Source organism: Ranitomeya variabilis, chromosome 6 (assembly GCF_051348905.1).
Source record: "Ranitomeya variabilis isolate aRanVar5 chromosome 6, aRanVar5.hap1, whole genome shotgun sequence".
Lineage (NCBI taxonomy): Eukaryota > Metazoa > Chordata > Amphibia > Anura > Dendrobatidae > Ranitomeya > Ranitomeya variabilis.
Genome location: NC_135237.1, coordinates 297,745,916 through 297,767,289, shown reverse-complemented (window position 1 = coordinate 297,767,289; position 21,374 = coordinate 297,745,916). Strand labels below are relative to the sequence as shown.

General features: G+C 39.7%; 1 protein-coding gene across 1 annotated transcript in view; it reads left to right on the top strand.

Annotated features, from left to right (window-relative positions):
- CDH12 (cadherin 12) overlaps nucleotides 1-21,374 on the top strand; it is a 1,379,166-nt gene that overhangs the window by 806,016 nt on the left and 551,776 nt on the right. Inside the window, exon 3 of the mRNA XM_077269712.1 lies at nucleotides 18,669-18,931. The gene's annotated coding sequence lies outside the window, so the exon portion shown is untranslated. The remainder of the gene's footprint in view (nucleotides 1-18,668; nucleotides 18,932-21,374) is intronic.

Here is a 21,374-nt window from a genome sequence, read left to right as displayed (position 1 = left end):
GGGATTTCCACTGCTTAGGTACATCAGGGGCTCTCCATAAACGGCATGGTGTCCGATCTCTATTTCAGACAATTCTGCATTGAAAAAGTAAAACAGTGCTCCTTCCCTTCCGAGCTCTCCCGTGTGCCCAAACAGGGGTTTACCCCAACATATGGGGTATCAGCATTCTCAGGACAAATTGGACAACAACTTTTGGTGTCTAATTTCTCCTGTTACCCTTGGGAAAATACCAAACTGGGGGCTAAAATATAATTTGTGTGGAAAAAAATTATTTTTTATTTTCACGGCTCTGCATTATAAACTGCAGTGAAACACTTGGGGGTTCAAAGTTCTCACAACAAATCTAGATAAGTTCCTTGGAGGATCTAGTTTCCAATATGGCATCACATGTGGGGGGTTTCTACTGTTTAGGTACATCAGGGGCTCTGCAAACGCAATGTGATGCCTGCCGACCATTCCATCTAAATCTGCATTCCAAACAGAGCTTCTTCCCTTCCGAGCTCTGTCATGCACCCAAACGGTGGTCCACCCCCACATATGGGGTATCAGCGTACTCAGGACAAATTGGACAATAACTTTTGGGGTCCAATTTCTCCTGTTACCATTGGGAAAATTGAAAACTGGGGGCTAAAAAATATTTTTTATTTTCACGGCTTTGCGTTATAAACTGTAGTGAAACACATGGAGATGCAAAGTTCTCACAACACATCTAGATAAGTTCCTTGGGGGGTGACATGGTGTAATCTCCCAAGGGGTAAAAGCATACTCAGCACAAATCTTACAACAACTTTTGGGGTCCAATTTCTTCTGTTATCCTTGGGACAATAAAAAATTGGGGCAAAAAAATCATTTTTGTGAAAAAATATGATTTTTTATTTTTACGGCTCTACATTATAAACTTCTGTGAAGCACTTGGTGGCTCAAAATGCTCACCACACATCTAGATAAGTTCCTTAGGGGGTCTACTTTACAAAACGGTGTTACTTGTGGGGGGTTTCAATATTTAGGCACATCAGGGGCTCTCCAAGTGCGACATGGCGTCCCATTTCAATTCCAGTCATTTTTGCATTGAAAAGTCAAATGGTGCTCCTTCCCTTCCAAGCTCTGCTATGCGCCTAAACAGTGGTTTACCCCCACATATCGGGTATCAGCGTACTCAGGACAAATTGCACAACAATTTTGTTTCCAGTTTCTTCTGTTACCCTCGGGAAAATAAAAAATTGAGGGCAAAAAGTTAATTTTTGTGAAAAAATATGATTTTTATTTTTACTGCTCTACATTATAAACTTCTGTGAATCACTTGGTGGGTCAAAGTGCTCACCACACACCTAAATAAGTTCCTTAGGGGGTCTACTTTCCAAAATGGTGTCACTTGTGGGGGGTTTCAATGTTTAGGCACATCAAGGGCTCTCCAAATGCAGTATGGCGTCCCATCTCAATTCCAGTCAATTTTGCATTGAAAAGTCAATTACCCTTGGGAAAATAAAAAATTAGAGGTGAAATTATCATTTTTGTGAAAAAATATGATTTTTTATTTTTACGGTTCTGCATTATAAACTTCTGTGAAGCACTTGGTGGGTCAAAGTGCTCACCACTAGGGTTGAGCGACTTTTCTTTTTTTGAGATCGAGTCGGGTTTCACGAAACCCAACTTTCTCAAAAGTCGGGTCGAGTGAAATCGGCCGATCTTATTGAAAAGTCGGGGCCGGGGATCGGCCAAAACACGAAACCCAATGCATTTCAATGGGGAAGCATACTTTTTTAATATTTGCTTCAGCGCGATAATGTTGAAAAGCCAGGAATTCAATTGCCGGCTTTTCATTTCTCCTGCCTAAACCCGACATGATATGAGACATGATTTACATACAGTAAACCATCTCATATCCCCCTTTTTTTTGCATATTCCACACTACTAATGTTAGTAGTGTGTATGTGCAAAATTTCGGCGCTGTAGCTATTAAATTTAAGGGTTAAATTGTGGAAAAAATTGGCGTGGGCTCCCGCACAATTTTCTCCGCCAGAGCGGTAAAGCCAGTGACTGACGGCAGATATTAATAGCCAGGAGAGGGTCCATGGTTATTGGCCCCCCCGTGGATAAAAACATCTGCCCCCAGCCACCCCAGAAAAGGCACATCTGTAAGATGCGCCTATTCTGGCACTTGGCCACTCTCTTCCCACTCCCGTGTAGCGGTGGGATATGGGGTAATGAAGGGTTAATGCCACCTTGCTATTGTAAGGTGACATTAAGCCAGATTAATAATGGAGAGGCGTCAATTATGACACCTATCCATTATTAATCCAATTGTTTGAAAGGGTTAAAAAACACACACACACATGATTAAAAAGTATTTTAATGAAATAAACACACCGGTTGTTTTAATATTTTATTGCTCTCTCAATCCATTTGAAGACCCTCGCTTGGCAAAATAATAAACCCACAATATACATACCTTCTGATGAACTGTCACGTCCCACGAGGTAAATCCATCTGAAGGGGTTAAAATAGTTTACAGGCAGGAGCTCTGCTATAATGCAGCTGTGCTCGTGCCTGTAAACCCCCGCGAATGAAGGAAATGTAGGTCAATGACCTATAGTTACCTTCAGTCGCGGTGATGCGCCCCCTGGTGGATGTCCTCATATGACCTGGAGCGTGGCATATATATATATATATATATATATATATATATATATGTATATATATATATATATATATATATATATATATATATATATATATAAAAAACGAAACCCGACTTTGGATTACAGATCGTGTACCGCCGACCCGATCCCAGAGTGGGATCGGGTCGGGTTTCACGAAACCCGACTTTGCTAAAAGTCGGCGACTTTTGAAAAGTGACGATCTGTTTCGCTCAACCCTACTCACCACACATCTAGATAAGTTCCTTAAGGGGTCTACTTTCCAAAATGGTGTCACTTGTGGGGGGTTTCAATGTTTAAGCACATCAGGGGCTCTCCAAGCGCGATATGGCATCCGATCTCAATTCCAGTCAATTTTGCATTGAAAAGTCAAACGGCACTCCTTCCCTTACGAGCCCTGCCATGCGCCCAAACTTTGGTTTACCCCCACATATGGGGTATCGGCGTACTCAGGACAAATTGTAAAACAACTTTTATGGTCCAATTTTTCCTGTTACCCTTGGTAAAATAAAACAAATTGGAGCTGAAATAAATTTTTTCAGAAAAAAATTAAATGTTCATTTTTTTTAAACATTCCAAAAATTCCTGTGAAACACGTGAAGGGTTAATAAACTTCTTGAATGTGGTTTTGAGTACCTTGAGGGGTGCAGTTTTTAAAATGGTGTAACACTTGGTTATTTTCTATCATATAGACCCCTCAAAGTGACTTCAAATGTGATATGGTCCCTAAAAAAAATGGTGTTGTAAAAATGAGAAATTGCTGGTCAACTTTTAACCCTTATAACTCCCTAACAAAAAAGATTTGGGTTCCAAAATTGTGCTGATGTAAAGTAGATATGTGGGAAATGTTACTTATTAAGTATTTTGTGTGACATATCTCTTTGATTTAAGGGCATAATAATTGAAAAAAGAAAATTGCGAAATTTTCACAATTTTCGCCAAATTTCCGTTTTTTCACAAATAAATGCAAGTCATGAAGTACAATATGTCACGAGAAAACAGTGTCAGAATTATCAGGATCCGTTGAAGCACTCCAGAGTTATAACCTCATAAAGGGACAGTGGTCAGAATCGGCCCGGTCATTAATGTGCAAACCACCCTTGGGGGTTAAGGGGTTAAAAACGCCAACTTTGCCAAAAATTTCCGAAAAAATTAATTTACAGCTAATAAAATAATGAAAATCTCAATATTTTTAAACTTGTAATTGCTTGAAAAATGTATGTACAAGAGAGGGGAGAGACAACTCCTCTCATCATTAGAGCTTGAACTCTACAAAAGAGAGAGGACCCTGTTGACCATAAGAGATCACACTCTACAGGAGAGAGAAAGAGAGAACCTAGCTGACAATAAGAGCTTAGCCTCTATAAGATTGAGAAAAAGAACCTTCTAACCATAAGAGCTTACATTCTACAGGAAAGAGACAGAGAGAAAGAGGACCTTACACTACAAGATCAGTGAAGAGAGGACCCTACTAATCATAAAAGCCTATACTCTACAAAATAAAGAAAATGGTGATCTAAGATGTCCCAGATACTGACCATTGCTGTTGAAGGAATTATATACTAAAAGATGAGATAGCTGCATTATGCGAAAGCCCATGTGGAAATGTAAAATTAAGTTAGTATGCTCTTTGATGCTTCAACAGTGTTGGAAATGGTACCAGGCAATTTTATTTTTTTTTTTTTAAATGCAGTACGGATCTCAAAATGTTTGGATTTGCTTGAAACTACCAGTTTCAGGAAATTTGGCTAAAACTTGAGTGTCACGACACAACTGTCAAGTGACCTGGAACCAGGGGCTCCTTTCCTGGGGGCGCCCTAACTCGCTCTGTTCCTCGGGGTACTTCAGGTGGCAAAGATGCCAGGGCCTCCACCCTCGATTATCTCCTAAGTTAGCCCTTCGTCTGTTCCCTTCCCCCACTCAGGGATGCGGGCATGATACTGTGCACCAAGCAGTACGCCAACCCAACAAACAGGTCAACAAAGACAATTTTTAACAGAAAACTCCACACACACAAAATATTCACTCACATATAAAAACAGAGTCCACCAGGGTGTGCAGGAAGGGGAAGAAAGCAAAACAGGGAAGGATAAGGAATTACCAAGCATACAAAACAAACAACAGTTGCTTGCAACTCCTCCAGAACTCCTTCTCATACCAACTTCTCTCTATTCTTTTTCCTCCTATTAACATAAAGCAAGTGCTATCTATGACAAGGAGTAGGTAATAAAGCCCATATTTTATAGGGAAAGGAGTGGCTAACCAAGCACAGCTGAACACAGGAATTTCCAACATGGCTGATTAACCCCTGTTCTGTCAGAAGTAAACACATTTAATAAACAGGAGAAGTGCTTCTTCTTAGCGGTGGAGTAGAAGCAACCAGACGCTGTGGTCTTCTGGCTCCGCTCATTGCGGTTATCCCATGACATTCTGCTTCCGTCAATCGATACACTCACCTTTAATGTTAAGTTTTTACCTTATAAAGTTTTCTAGGAGCTAATATGTCCTCTTTGAGACTCCGTTTACATCACTTTTGGAGACCTTTTGTAGTGTGCCACTAACTATATACCCTAATCATAATAATAATAATACAGTTGGTACGGGAAGTATTCAGATTCCTTTAAATTTTTCACTCTTTGTTTCATTGTAGCCATTTAGTAAGTTCAAAAAAGATAATTTTTTTTCTCATTAATGCACACTCTGCACCCCATCTTGACTGAAAAAACCCCAGAAATGTTGAAATTTTTGCAAATTTATTAAAAAACAAAAACTGGAATATCTCATGGTCATAAGTATTCAGACCCTTTGCTCAGTATTGAGTAGAAGCACCCTTTTGAGCTAGTACAGCCATGAGTTTTCTTGGGAATGATGCAACCAGTTTTTCACACCTGGATTTGGGGATCCTCTGCCATTCTTCCTTGCAGATCCTCTCCAGTTCTGTCACGATGAATGGTGAACATTAGTGGACAGCCATTTTTAGGTCTCTCCAGAGATGCTCAAATGGGTTTAGGTCAGGGCTCTGGCTGGGCCAGTCAAGAAAGGTCACAGAGTTGTTCTGAAGCCACTGCTTTGTTATTTTAGCTGTAAGGTCATTGTTTTGTTGGAAGGTGAACCTTCAAGTCTGAGGTCCAGAGCACTCTGAAAGAGGTTTTAATCAAGGATATTTCTGTACTTGGCCGCATTCATGTTTACTTCAATGGCAACCAGTCTTCCTGTCCCTGCAGCTGAAAAAGCATGATGCATCCACCATCACTGATGGGATTGTATTGGGCAGGTGATGAGCAGTGCTTGGTTTTCTCCACACATACCACTTAGAATTATCACCAAAAGGTCTATCTTCATTTCATCAGACCAGAGAATCTTATTTCTCATAGTCTGGGAGTCCTTCATGTGTTTTTTAGCAAACTATATGTGGGCTTTCATATATCTTTCACTGAGGAGAGGCTTCCGTCGATCCACTCAGCAATAAAGGGCTGACTGGTGGAGGGCTGCTCTGTGATAATTGACTTTGTGGAACCATCTCCCTACTGCATCTCTGGAGCTCAGCCACAGTGATCTTGGGGTTCTTCTTTACCTCTCTCATCAAGGCTCTTCTCCCATGATTGCTCAGTTTGGCTGGACAGCCAGGTCTAGGAAGACTTCTGGTGGTCCCAAACTTCTTCCATTTAAGGATTATGGAGGCCACTGTGCTCTTAGGAACCTTTAGTACTGCAGAAATTCTTTTGTAACCTTGGCCAGATCTGTGCCTTGCCACAATTCTGTCTCTCCGCTCCTTGGCCTGTTCCTTTGACCTCATGATTTTCATTTGGTCCGACATGCACTGTGAGCTGTGAGGTCTTATATAGACAGATGTGTGCCTTTCCAAATCAAGTTCTATTAGTTTAATTAAACACATCTGGACTCCAATGAAGGAGTAGAACCATCTCAAGGAGGATGACAAGGAAATGGACAGCATGTGACTTAAATATGAGTGTCTGCTCAAAGGGCCTAAATATTCATGAGCATGTGATATTTCAGTTTTTCTTTTTTAATACATTTGCAAAAATTTCTACATTTCTGTTTTTTTCCAGTCAAGATAGGGTGCAGAGTGTATGTTAAGGAGAAAAAAAAAGAACTTTTTTTGAATTTACCAAATGGCTGCAATGAAACAATGAGTGAAGAAATAAAAGGGAACTGAATACTTTCCGTCCCCACTGTACATCGTACTTATACAATTGCATACATTAATTGTAAAATTATGGATAAAGAAAAATATATACTAACATATATGTAACAAAGGTGCAAACACGGATTTGAAACTAATTTAAAATCAAAAACTCAAAGAAAACATTAAGTGAATCACTACGTACAATCACCATACTAAAAATACTTACTGCACATTTATCAATCACATTTTTAAAATACTATCTTGAGCACATTCTGTGTTCATTATGTGCTGGCAAAGTTACCTTGATAATGCATGCATGTCTCGTTGTTGTTAAGAAAAATAGTAGAAATGGACATTTTGCACAATATTGTAGAGTCATGCTTGCAATCCACTGCAAAATAAATGGAACTATAAAAAACAGCTATTTTCTAGATTAAATATAAGACAGTCAGTGCTATATTTTATAGGCATAGCCTGTACCAATCTTCTGCATTTTCTCTTCTGTAACATTTGGTAGTCGACTGCAGTCTCATAAATTTGTGGCACTGTTAACATTTGGATTTCAAATAATTTGCAACTGCACACAAGCGCACAAAATTTCCACTGTCACCAACTTTAAAAATGTGGCCGGTGAGGCACATATTTATTTGAAATATTTTCTCTCCAATATCACATTTTTAAATAATGATCTTTTAATAAGCTAGTGACACATAAATTAGAACTTTGCAGCTTTTAATGTGAGACATTTAATTCTAAAATTGTATTATCACTCAAGGAAGAGTTGTAAATTAATTCTTAGCTTGGAGTGTAATGCATGAGGGAATTTCTTGCAGATACAAATCACAAAAATATTCCCATGCAGCCTAAAATCCATATGCCTTTTATAAATATTGCAAGTATGAAGCCGCTGAGGAAGTTTTACGTTACCCTATTGTTCAGGTGAGCAGTCTTGATACATTTTTTTTTTTTTAAATGCAAAAGTTTGAAATAATGTTAATAGTAGTTTTGCATATACATTCCTCAACATTGAAACTCTAAAAGTAAAAAAGAAAAGTTATAGATTTATGTAAATTGCAGATCTACAGATATGTTTAAAATATGCAAATGATGAAAACATGAAACACATTTTTCAAAACAGCTTGAATTATTCAAAATCAGGTATGAGGCCTTTGCACAGAAATATATGCAACACACTTGCACGCCTTGGCATGTTATCAATGACATTATTAATGACAGTCTGAGGTACGTTCTGCCACACTGAATAAACATGAGCACTCAATTCATCAACATCTGCTGCTGGCAGCTCCCTTTGCAATCCAATTTTTGATATGTGACCTTTCAAATAGGGTAATACTTCTGAAATGTCTATATCATGTATGTGCATTGAGATTCTGTTGTGGACATGCAATGTATGCATGCAGAGATTAAGGAGAGATTGACAAGGGGCATCATTTTATACCACAGACAAAACCATGGCAAAACTAGATTTCCAAGTTGTAGATTATGATGCTGATTTTTATTCAAATTTGCAATGTTTATTTTGAAGCGTTTGCGTTGCAAAAAATCCTGTAATCGTCTCAGGTAGCACCACATTTACCCTGCAGCTATGACATTTAGCTGTTGTGAAATTGGATTTTGGGCTCCCCCGGTGGCCACTGGTGGAATTGAACTTGTGTGCATCATCCCCTCTGTTCACCTTTTCCCATCAGGATGTGGGAGTCGCTATTTAACCTTGCTCCTCTGTCACTTCCATGCCGGTCAACATTGTAATCAGAAGCCTTTCTGTGCATGTTCCTGCTACCAGACAACTTCCAGCTAAGTCGGACTTTTGTCCTTGTTTGTTTTTTGCATTTTGTTCCAGTTCACAGCTGCAGTTTCGTTTCTGTGTCTGGAAAGCTCTTGTGATCTGAAATTGCCACTCTGATGTTATGAGTTAATACTAGAGTCTTAAAGTAATTTCAGGATGGTGTATTGATAGGGTTTTCAGCTGACCATGAAAGTACCCTTTCTGTCTTCCGGCTATCTAGTAAGCGGACCTCGATTTTGCTAAACCTATTTTCATACTACGTTTGTCATTTTCATCTTAAATCACCGCCAATATATGTGGGGGCCTCTGTCTGCCTTTCGGGGAAATTTCTCTAGAGGTGAGCCAGGACTATATTTTCCTCTGCCAGGATTAGTTAGTCCTCCGGCCGGCGCTGGGCGTCTAGGGATAAAACGCAGGCTACGCTACCCGGCTACTGTTAGTTGTGCGGCAGGTTTAGTTCATGGTCAGTTTAAGTTTCCATCCTTCCAAGAGCTAGTTCCTATGTATGCTGGGCTATGTTCTCTTGCCATTGAGAACCATAACAGTAGAGTACAATTACAGTCCCATGTCATTAGATAAACCATGGGACACTGTGAAGACAGTCATCAAGAAGTGGCTTAATATTGCACACCAGTGACCTAAAACTGGATATTCATCAAAAATTAATGAAAAGTCAGGAGAACAGTTTGACCGGCCCACAAAGGGTTAAATTAATTGGCAGAGAAAGGAGAGAAAAAAGAAGTCTGCTGAAATTTTTTTTTTTTTTTCCTTCAGTTCTGAGTGTGCTTTCAATTGAATCACTTGCAAGTCTGCCTATATTGCAGCCTTCCTCTCTCTCTCTCCTTCTAATCCTGGAATGGCTCTGTGTTCACCTGTTTAAAATGGATATTCAGAGTTTAGCTGCAGGTTTGAATAATCTCACCACGAAAGTTCAAAATTTACAAGATTTTGTTGTTCATGTTCCTATATCTGAACCTAGAATTCCTTTGCCTGAATTTTTCTCGGGGAATAGATCTTGCTTTCAAAATTTCAAAAATAATTGCAAGTTGTTTTTGTCCCTGAAATCTCGCTCTGCTGGAGATCCTGCTCAGCAGGTCAGGATTGTGATTTCCTTGCTCCGGGGCGACCCTCAAGATTGGGCTTTTGCATTGGCTCCAGGGGATCCTGCGTTGCTCAATGTGGATGCGTTTTTTCTGGCCTTGGGGTTGCTTTATGAGGAACCTCATTTAGAGCTTCAGGCGGAAAAAGCCTTGATGTCCCTATCTCAGGGGCAAGATGAAGTTGAAATATACTGCCAAAAATTCCGTAAATGGTCTGTGCTTACTCAGTGGAATGAGTGCGCCCTGGCGGCGAATTTCAGAGAGGGTCTCTCTGATGCCGTTAAGGATGTTATGGTGGGGTTCCCTGTGCCTGCGGGTCTGAATGAGTCCATGACAATGGCTATCCAGATCGATAGACGTCTGCGGGAGCGCAAACCTGTGCACCATTTGGCGGTGTCTACTGAGAAGACGCCAGAGAATATGCAATGTGATAGAATTCTGTCCAGAAGCGAACGGCAGAATTTTAGACGAAAAAATGGGTTGTGCTTTTATTGTGGTGATTCAACTCATGTTATATCAGCATGCTCTAAGCGTACTAAGAAGCTTGATAAGTCAGTTTCAATTGGCACTTTTCAGTCTAAGTTTATTCTATCTGTGACCCTGATTTGTTCTTTATCATCTATTACCGCGGATGCCTATGTCGACTCTGGCGCCGCTTTGAGTCTTATGGATTGGTCCTTTGCCAAACGCTGTGGGTATGATTTAGAGCCTCTTGAAACTCCTATACCTCTGAAGGGGATTGACTCCACCCCATTGGCTAGTAATAAACCACAATACTGGACACAAGTAACTATGCGAATTAATCCGGATCATCAGGAGATTATTCGCTTTCTTGTGCTGTATAATCTACATGATGTGTTGGTGCTTGGATTGCCATGGCTGCAATCTCATAACCCAGTCCTCGACTGGAACGCTATGTCTGTGTTAAGCTGGGGATGTAATGGGATGCATGGGGACGTACCTTTGGTTTCCATTTCGTCATCTATTCCCTCTGAGATTCCTGAATTCTTGTCTGACTATTGTGACGTTTTTGAAGAACCTAAGCTTGGTTCATTACCTCCGCACCGGGAGTGCGATTGTGCCATAGATTTGATTCCGGGTAGTAAATACCCTAAGGGTCGTTTATTTAATCTGTCTGTGCCTGAACATGCTGCTATGCGAGAATATATAAAGGAGTCCTTGGAAAAGGGACATATTCGTCCTTCGTCATCTCCCTTAGGAGCCGGTTTTTTCTTTGTGTCTAAGAAAGATGGCTCTTTGAGGCCGTGTATTGATTATCGGCTTTTGAATAAAATCACGGTTAAATATCAATATCCGTTGCCACTGCTGACTGATTTGTTTGCTCGCATAAAGGGGGCCAAGTGGTTCTCTAAGATAGATCTCCGTGGGGCGTATAATTTGGTGCGAATTAAGCAGGGGGATGAGTGGAAAACCGCATTTAATACGCCCGAGGGCCACTTTGAGTATTTGGTGATGCCTTTTGGCCTTTCAAATGCCCCTTCAGTCTTTCAGTCCTTTATGCATGACATTTTCCGTGATTATTTGGATAAATTTATGATCGTGTATCTGGATGATATTCTGATTTTTTCGGATGACTGGGACTCTCATGTCCAGCAGGTCAGGAGGGTTTTTCAGGTTTTGCGGTCTAATTCCTTGTGTGTGAAGGGTTCTAAGTGCGTTTTTGGGGTTCAAAAGATTTCCTTCTTGGGATACATTTTTTCCCCCTCTTCCATCGAGATGGATCCTGTCAAGGTTCGGGCTATTTGTGATTGGACGCAACCCTCTTCTCTTAAGAGTCTTCAGAAATTTTTGGGCTTTGCTAACTTTTATCGTCGATTTATTGCTGGTTTTTCTGATGTTGTTAAACCATTGACTGATTTGACTAAGAAGGGTGCTGATGTTGCTGATTGGTCCCCTGCTGCTGTGGAGGCCTTTCGGGAGCTTAAGCGCCGCTTTTCTTCCGCCCCTGTGTTGCGTCAGCCTGATGTTGCTCTTCCTTTTCAGGTTGAGGTCGACGCTTCTGAAATCGGAGCTGGGGCGGTTTTGTCGCAAAGAAGTTCCGACTGCTCCGTGATGAAACCTTGTGCTTTTTTTTCTCGTAAATTTTCGCCCGCCGAGCGGAATTATGATATTGGGAATCGGGAGCTTTTGGCCATGAAGTGGGCTTTTGAGGAGTGGCGTCATTGGCTTGAGGGGGCTAGACATCAGGTGGTGGTATTGACCGACCACAAAAATTTAATTTATCTTGAGTCCGCCAGACGCCTGAATCCTAGACAGGCGCGCTGGTCGTTGTTTTTCTCTCGGTTTAATTTTGTGGTGTCATACCTACCGGGTTCTAAGAATGTTAAGGCGGATGCCCTTTCTAGGAGTTTTGAGCCTGACTCCCCTGGTAATTCTGAACCTACAGGTATCCTTAAGGATGGAGTGATATTGTCTGCCGTTTCTCCAGACCTGCGGCGGGCCTTGCAGGATTTTCAGGCGGATAGACCTGATCGTTGCCCACCTGGTAGACTGTTTGTTCCTGATGATTGGACCAGTAAAGTCATTTCTGAGGTTCATTCTTCTGCGTTGGCAGGTCATCCTGGAATCTTTGGTACCAGGGATTTGGTGGCAAGGTCCTTCTGGTGGCCTTCCCTGTCACGAGATGTACGAGGCTTTGTGCAGTCTTGTGACGTTTGTGCTCGGGCCAAGCCTTGTTGTTCTCGGGCTAGTGGATTGTTGTTGCCCTTGCCTATCCCGAAGAGGCCTTGGACGCACATCTCGATGGATTTTATTTCGGATCTTCCTGTTTCTCAGAAGATGTCTGTCATCTGGGTGGTGTGTGACCGTTTCTCTAAGATGGTCCATTTGGTTCCCCTGCCTAAGTTGCCTTCTTCTTCCGAGTTGGTTCCTCTGTTTTTTCAAAATGTGGTTCGTTTGCATGGTATTCCGGAGAATATCGTTTCTGACAGAGGAACCCAATTCGTGTCTAGATTTTGGCGGGCATTCTGTGCTAGGATGGGCATAGATTTGTCTTTCTCGTCTGCTTTCCATCCTCAGACTAATGGCCAGACCGAGCGGACGAATCAGACTTTGGAGACATATTTGAGGTGTTTTGTGTCTGCAGATCAGGATGATTGGGTTGCTTTTTTGCCTTTAGCGGAGTTTGCCCTCAATAATCGGGCCAGCTCTGCCACCTTGGTGTCTCCTTTTTTCTGTAATTCGGGGTTTCATCCTCGATTTTCCTCCGGTCAGGTGGAATCTTCGGATTGTCCTGGAGTGGATGCTGTGGTGGAGAGGTTGCATCAGATTTGGGGGCAGGTGGTGGACAATTTGAAGTTGTCCCAGGAGAAGACTCAGCTTTTTGCCAACCGCCGGCGTCGGGTTGGTCCTCGGCTTTGTGTCGGGGACTTGGTGTGGTTGTCTTCTCGTTTTGTCCCTATGAGGGTTTCTTCTCCTAAGTTTAAGCCTCGGTTCATCGGCCCGTACAAGATATTGGAGATTCTTAACCCTGTGTCCTTCCGTTTGGACCTCCCTGCATCTTTTTCTATTCATAATGTTTTTCATCGGTCATTGTTGCGCAGGTATGAGGTACCGGTTGTGCCTTCCGTTGAGCCTCCTGCTCCGGTGTTGGTTGAGGGCGAGTTGGAGTACGTTGTGGAAAAAATCTTGGACTCCCGTGTTTCCAGACGGAAACTCCAGTATCTGGTCAAATGGAAGGGATACGGTCAGGAGGATAATTCTTGGGTGACTGCCTCTGATGTTCATGCCTCCGATCTGGTCCGTGCCTTTCATAGGGCTCATCCTGATCGCCCTGGTGGTTCTGGTGAGGGTTCGGTGCCCCCTCCTTGAGGGGGGGGTACTGTTGTGAAATTGGATTTTGGGCTCCCCCGGTGGCCACTGGTGGAATTGAACTTGTGTGCATCATCCCCTCTGTTCACCTGTTCCCATCAGGATGTGGGAGTCGCTATTTAACCTTGCTCCTCTGTCACTTCCATGCCGGTCAACATTGTAATCAGAAGCCTTTCTGTGCATGTTCCTGCTACCAGACAACTTCCAGCTAAGTCGGACTTTTGTCCTTGTTTGTTTTTTGCATTTTGTTCCAGTTCACAGCTGCAGTTTCGTTTCTGTGTCTGGAAAGCTCTTGTGATCTGAAATTGCCACTCTGATGTTATGAGTTAATACTAGAGTCTTAAAGTAATTTCAGGATGGTGTATTGATAGGGTTTTCAGCTGACCATGAAAGTACCCTTTCTGTCTTCCGGCTATCTAGTAAGCGGACCTCGATTTTGCTAAACCTATTTTCATACTACGTTTGTCATTTTCATCTTAAATCACCGCCAATATATGTGGGGGCCTCTGTCTGCCTTTCGGGGAAATTTCTCTAGAGGTGAGCCAGGACTATATTTTCCTCTGCCAGGATTAGTTAGTCCTCCGGCCGGCGCTGGGCGTCTAGGGATAAAACGCAGGCTACGCTACCCGGCTACTGTTAGTTGTGCGGCAGGTTTAGTTCATGGTCAGTTTAAGTTTCCATCCTTCCAAGAGCTAGTTCCTATGTATGCTGGGCTATGTTCTCTTGCCATTGAGAACCATAACATTTAGCCTTACATTCCAACCATGGAAATAATTGGCTGCCCTGTAATGCATGAACATTTCATGTTCACCAGCGTGTTTTTTCAGGGATTATTGTGATGTGACCCTGTTTAACCCAATAAGAAAAGGAGTAATTTTCCTACCCTTTTCCAAGTGCTATAACTTTTTAATTATTTTGTCAAAATAGTTGAATGGGGATTAATTTTTGCTAGACAAGTTGTAGTTTTGAATGACACCATTCACTTTACCACAGAAATGAAAAATAATTTTCAAATAGGGTGAAATATTGAAAAAGATGAATTTAGCTATTGCTTTATAAGTTTTGCTTTTACTGTATACAATATGTGGTAAAAATTACTAAGCAGCATAATTTTTTTTATCAAAACAATTACATTAATTCTAAAGATGAGTGGATCAGACATAAATCTAATTTTTCTACTAACATGGATTTTCCAAGGATACTTGATTTGCAGAGAATTTAATGCCCTTTGTAATGTTCTTTCTCTAGGGGACCCTAGAGCATAATGTTCATTATATGTCAAATATAAAAAATAATCCTCATCCTCATCTCAATGCTCATCTTTTCAGGCCCTGAGCTTCTCACCACTAGACGTGCTGTCCTTGTAGCATCTTCTGATTCCCGCCTGTCACAGGTTTTGAAGTGCGTGAAAGGTGAAGATGTCACAATGACACGTTTTGTGCCCTTGATCTTGCTCATACATGAGAAAATAAAATCATTACCAAATCAATACATGGAGACATAATTTACCTATGAATATAAATGGGTCAAATATTAAAAAATATATTTTTCCTTTAGCCACGGTTCAAATTAAGTGCTTACTAAAGTTCTGGGGCTCTAGATTCACTAGGTAGCTGTCTGTAATTTGTTGCTATACTTCCTAGGAGGTCTGCAAAGTTCACATTAGAAGGCTTTGCTATGTGCATTAAAATACTTATAATATACTGATCATTACAAACTAGGAATCCTATACAATTATAATAAAATCACTTCAGTCCGCTCCATTACCTAAAGCACACCATGCTGTCAGTGTAACATATGAAAGGCACATTTTGCCTCTCTCATTGTATGGCATTTGTAAAAACCACTTATTATTGTACAATGTTTTATTTAACTACTTCTATTTCTTGTAAAATTAGTTAAAAAAAAAATCATTATTACTGTATTTCTTTATGGAGTCCAAAGCGGTATTGTCCCATTTAAATGGTGGTATAGGTCAATTTTTTTAGATGGATGACATAGCACCTGGGATCATCATCCTTTATGCAATTTTCTTGGAGATTAATGACATAGGTCATCTATTAGTGAGGAGCCTAATGTGGGGAGATGTGGAGGCATGTAGGTAAGCACCATAGTGCTTGGCATGGATAAGTGTGTATATAAGAGAGGTAGTGTTTAGACAGGCTTGAGCAATTTGGTGTGAGACTGTGATTACAATATGACCCAATTGCAGATGTGAGCAAAGTACTCTAGGTTCAACTATAGTGGCACAGAGAAATGGAGTAGCACTTGGGATTATCAAGACTAGAATAAAATACTTGGTGCAATAAGATTCCAGAGCAGGTTGGAAGTAACTCTCCCTGTATGCCCATGGTAAGGGTAGGCATGAGGTAGAGAACTGAGACTCCTTGCATTGTAGAGAGTGATGCCTAAGATAGATATGACAATAGGGTTAGAACTATAGCTACCTAAATTGTAAAACTTTAAATAGATGTCAGGACCACAATATATTGACAGCCTGAGGGTCTCCTGACTAGAGCACAACAACCTCATAGGCATATTTGAGGCTCTTGAATGTGGTTCAGGAGACCTATTGCCAGTGAGTACAATATGGTCCATACTCAGACCATGATTCATGGATGTGTGAAATAGCCTTCTAACTAAAAATTAAAGTGATATTCCATTTTAATGTTTCACCTCATATTTGTGTGTCTATTTTTAGCTAAATGGTTATACTTGTGTACATCATCAAGGCTGAATGGTTATCCTTATGCACCTAGTTGAAGCTCAATACTTATGCTTGTGTACCTAATTGGAGCTGAACACTTATGCTTGTGTATCTCTTGAAGCTGAATATTTATGCTTGTAGACATCTAGAAGCTGAACGGTTATGCTTGCTTACTTCATTGAAGCTGAACGGTTATGAATAGTATACCTAATTGACACTGAATACTTGTGTAACTAATCAAAGCTGAGAGGTTATGCTTGTGTGCCTCCTAAAGCTGAATGGTTATTCTTTTGTACATCTAGAAACTGAATGGTTATGTGTGTGTACCTCATTGAAGCTGAATAGTTATGCTTTTGTGCTTCATCATCAAATTTGAATGTTTATGCTCAAGTGGTTCATGGAATTGTGCCGGTTTCTGCTGTGGTACAAAATTTCAGAAGATCAGAAATATTGCATTAGTATCTGTCATGTGTGATAAGTGAGAAGTGTGATTTCTGCAAGAACATCACAGACTTTTCACAATTTTGTCAGACACAGTACCACTTTTGTCCATACATATGTATACTGATCTATCTATCTATCTATCTATCTATCTATCTATCTATCTATCTATCTATCTATCTATCTGTCTGTCTATCTATCTATCTATCTAAAAGTGTTTCTTCCAGAAAATTATTGCAATTACACATGTTCTGTTTTACACATATTTATTTGCTATATGTGTATTGGAACAACACAAAAAAACAGAAAAAGGCAAATTGCACATCATTTCACATAAAATCCCAAATACGGGTGGAACAAAATTCTTTGCACTCTCAACTTCATGTTTGGTTTCACACTTGAATATTAACTGAAATCAATCACTTAATATAACCATCAACAAGCTTCTGATAGCTCTAAACTGGATTTTAGACCACTCTTCTTTTGCAGACTGTTGGAAGTCTTTCATACTTGAAGGGCTCTTTCTCTCAACAGCAATTTTCAGACCCCTCCACAGCTGTTCAATAGGATTTATATTTGGCTCATTGCTGGCCATTTCAAATCTCTGCAGCACTTTGTTCTCATCCATTTCTGGGTGCTTCTTGAAGTATGTTTGGGGTCATTTTCCTGCTGGAAGACCCATAACTTAGGATGCAAACCCAGCTTTCTGACACTGGGCACTAGATTGCGACCCAAAATTATTTGATAATCTTCAGATTTTGTTATGCCTTACACACAGCGAAGTTCCAAACCCAGCAAATCAACCCCAAAACATCTTTGAATCTCCACCATATTTGACTATAGGTACTATGCTATTTTTTTTGTAAATAGTATAATGATGTGCTTTACCAAAAAGCTCTCTCTTGGTCTCATCTGTCCACAAGACACTTTCCTAGAAGGATTTTGACTTACTCTCGTACATTTTGGCATACTGGAGTCTAGTTTTTTTATTTCTATGACATTAGCGGTGTCCTCCTGGGGTCCAGACTATTCTGTGTTGCAGTAATTCATCAATTGTTCTCTGCCGTCCACGGAGATTTGCTACAGTGCTATGGGTTGTAAAATTCTTGATTATGTTGCCTGTTGTGGATGAAGGGACACCATCATAACTGGAGATCAACTTGCAACCTTGAGATCGTTGTTATTTTTCAACAATTTTGAATCTTAAGTCATCATACAATTTTTTTTTTCTCCATGCTTAATGCGGCACACACACAAACACAATGCAAAGATTGAGTCAACGTCTCCCCTTTTTTCTGTTTTCAGTTGTGATTTTTATATTGCCCACACCTGTTACTTTCTAGAAGTGAGTTTGAACCAGTATCACATGTGATGCTTGAAGCAGAGTAGTTTGCTCACTATTTTGGAATGGTGTCAACAATTTTTTTGGCCCATTTGTGGGATTTTGCGTGAAATTATGTAAATTTGCCTTTTTTTCTGTTTTTTTTGCTCTGTTCCAATACACACAAAGGAAATAAACATATGTATAGCAAAGCATGTGTAATTATAATAATTTTCTTGGAGAAATACTTCATTTTCTAGAACAACATCAAGGGTGTCAACACTTTTGGCCATGACTGTATGTGAGTAAAAATACTACCTGTACCAGGTGCTAAAAGGCGCTCAAAGATTCATTTGCAAAATAAATTTAAAAAAAACAATATTTTACCTGACATGACAAATGTCAGGCTATATTATTTATTTGAATTGGGTTCCTGGCATTTCAAGTAATGCTTTTGATCTACACACTTTCATGAATCAATTATATCACCTTAAAATTATCCTATTTTCTATTCTTTGAAATGGTTGTACGTAATTGTAAATATATTGTTTGAAAAAATGGTTTGGATTTCTGAAAATATTCATGGAAATAGCATGATACCAAAATCTTGCATTTATATTACTTTTCTAAAATTTGCATTTTTCTTTTTTCTTACAGGTCTTATATGCTGCAGCTTGTTCTATTTTTAAATCGTCTAGAAAACCGAGGCTTGAAAATGTCTTTTTTCTTGAAATCTATGTGTCAGATAAATATGAAGCTGTGAAATTCAGTATCTGATGAGGAATACATGAAACTGTAAGCGCTTACAGGGACGGACCGCGGTCTCTTTGGAACTGTCAGTTATGATGGGTCTCTCTCAGTCTTTGTGTTAGTAGATAATCCATCGCCTATTTGGAAAATAACTTCCTTACATAAAGCAGGTGAGAGGAATAAAATAATGATCTGTACTGCATGTTAGGATACGATATATCTGTATAAGACTTCCCTGATTTTCTCAGACAGATATATATTATATGCATAAACAGTGGGACATCTTTACTTAATATATATCAGTTAAACTTGTTCTTGTAGACATTTTTGTCACTCTTAGAATCATTAACCCTTTCATGACAGAGCGACTTCTATTTTTGTGCTTTTGTTTTTTCCTCCCCCTCTAAGACCCATAATTTATTTATTTTTCAATTGACATAGATGTATGGGAGTTTTGCTTCTTTTTATGGTAAGAGTTGTAGTTTTGAATGACACCATTGATTTTAGCATACGCTGTACTGAAAAATCTGAACAAATTCTGAATGTATTGAAAATAATTTTGAAGTTTTTGCTTTTATAGTTTTTAATGTGCAGTAAAAATGACCAGTCAAGACAATTGCAGTGATACCAAAATTGAAAATATTTTATTAACAATAATTAAAAAATTTGAAATTTATAAAAAAATAAATGTGTATTGTTTTTTAACACAATTAACCTTTTAATTTTTTCGATTGATGGAGTTGTGCATAATGAGTAGACATTTTTATTGACACCTTTTGGGGGAAAATTATGTTTTAATTGTTTCTTATTGTTTTTATTTTTGGAAATGCAGAGAACAAAAACCTCAATCCTGGAATTTTGATAATCTCTTTATAGCTTTAACCATGTGGGTTATTTATTTTATTATTTTGATAGACTTAAAGACATAGTGATTGCAAGTATGCTTATCTATTATTTTCTTACTACTTTGTTTTTATTTGTGGTAAAGAAAAGTAAATTGAATATTTATATTTTTTTAAAAATGTATTAATATTTTAAAAAAATATTTATTTAGATCCATTAGGGGACTTGAACCTGCGATCATCTGATTACTTTTTATATATGCTGCAATACCAGTGAATTGCAGTAAATAGGTAAAAAAAATATATTATAAGGATTTCCTATAAAGCTCAGCTTGCAGCTAGGCTTCATAGTAGTACTGACATAGTAGGCAAGGAACTTTCAGCCAACAACTGGTTTCAATAGCAGCCTATCGACTACCCTGAGAACACTTGCCTTTAATGGCACAGTCAGACATTGACAGCAGTAAGGGGCTAAAAGCAGTGTTTGAAACTTGGTTTCAATGGCTGCTGTAACAGGAAGAAGCCAGGTATGATGAAAGCTCAGCTTTCGAGCTACTAATATGTCAAAGTTGAAAAGAAGTTAATAAGGCCTGTTCAAGAAGCTGCAATAGCTGGACATGTCTACAGCTTTACTGAACTTAACAAACAATTTTGTAACATTACTGCAAATGTTTTGCTATTTGTTGCTTTGGTGTTGAATTTATTGTGCTCACCAAGTAAAGGTACCACCAAATATTGTGCCTCATTTATATTCCGTGACCAAAACTCTTGTGTACCATTTAAAGTGAAAGCATTGACCAATATCCCTGTGCCTGGTTGTGAGGAATACAGTAGAAATGTTCTTAGTGGATAAAAAAGTGTTACCAGGGATGTTGCACTCCTTTCAAACTTATTGTTCCCTGTGGTGAATGAAGTTTTGTTCAGTAGAACATTTGTGTTTTGAGGCCATTGAGTTGGGCAATATTATGACGTTCTGAAGCCAGTATTATATACTATGAATAGAGCAATAGAGAATTAAGAAGTAGGCTCAATGTATTGTCATGCCCAATTCCCCAATGTGGGGTACTTTTTTTGTACAAACTAAAAGAGTGCCATCACAGCCCCCTTGCCCACAATGCACCGTACAGAGTACGTTCACTCTGGTGATCAAGTGTCGGTTAAAGAACACATTGCAGGAGACAGAATTAAGAAGTAGGCCCAATGTAATGTCATGCCCAATTCCCCAATGTGGGGTCCTTTTTTTACAAATTAAAATAGTGCCATCATAGCCCCCTTGCCCAAAATGCACCGTACAGAGCACATTCACCCTGGTGATCTAATGGCAGTTAAAGGACACATTGCAGGAAACAGAATGAAGAAGTAGGCCCAATGTAATGTCATGCCCAATTTCCCAACATGGGTTCCTTTTTTTACAAAATAAAAGAGTGCTTTCACAGCCCCCTTGACCAAAATGCACCGGCCTATAACAGTACAGAGCACATTCACCCTGGTCATCTAGTGGTTCTGGATGATGAGGATGAGGAAAAGGAGGAGTATAACAGCAAGCAGACCAAATCTGGAAGCATATCCCATGTGTGGTTGTGAAGAGGTGCATGGGAATACACCTCCCCAAAAGAGAGAATGTATTTGAGGTTATGTTTCGCTGTTTTCACTTGGTGGTCTACAGAAGTCTTTCTCAATCCAGCCCTTGTTCATTTTCATAAGAATCAGCCTGACAGCATTTTCAGTTGACAGGCGGATGTGCTTATCTGTTATAATTCCATCAGCAGCA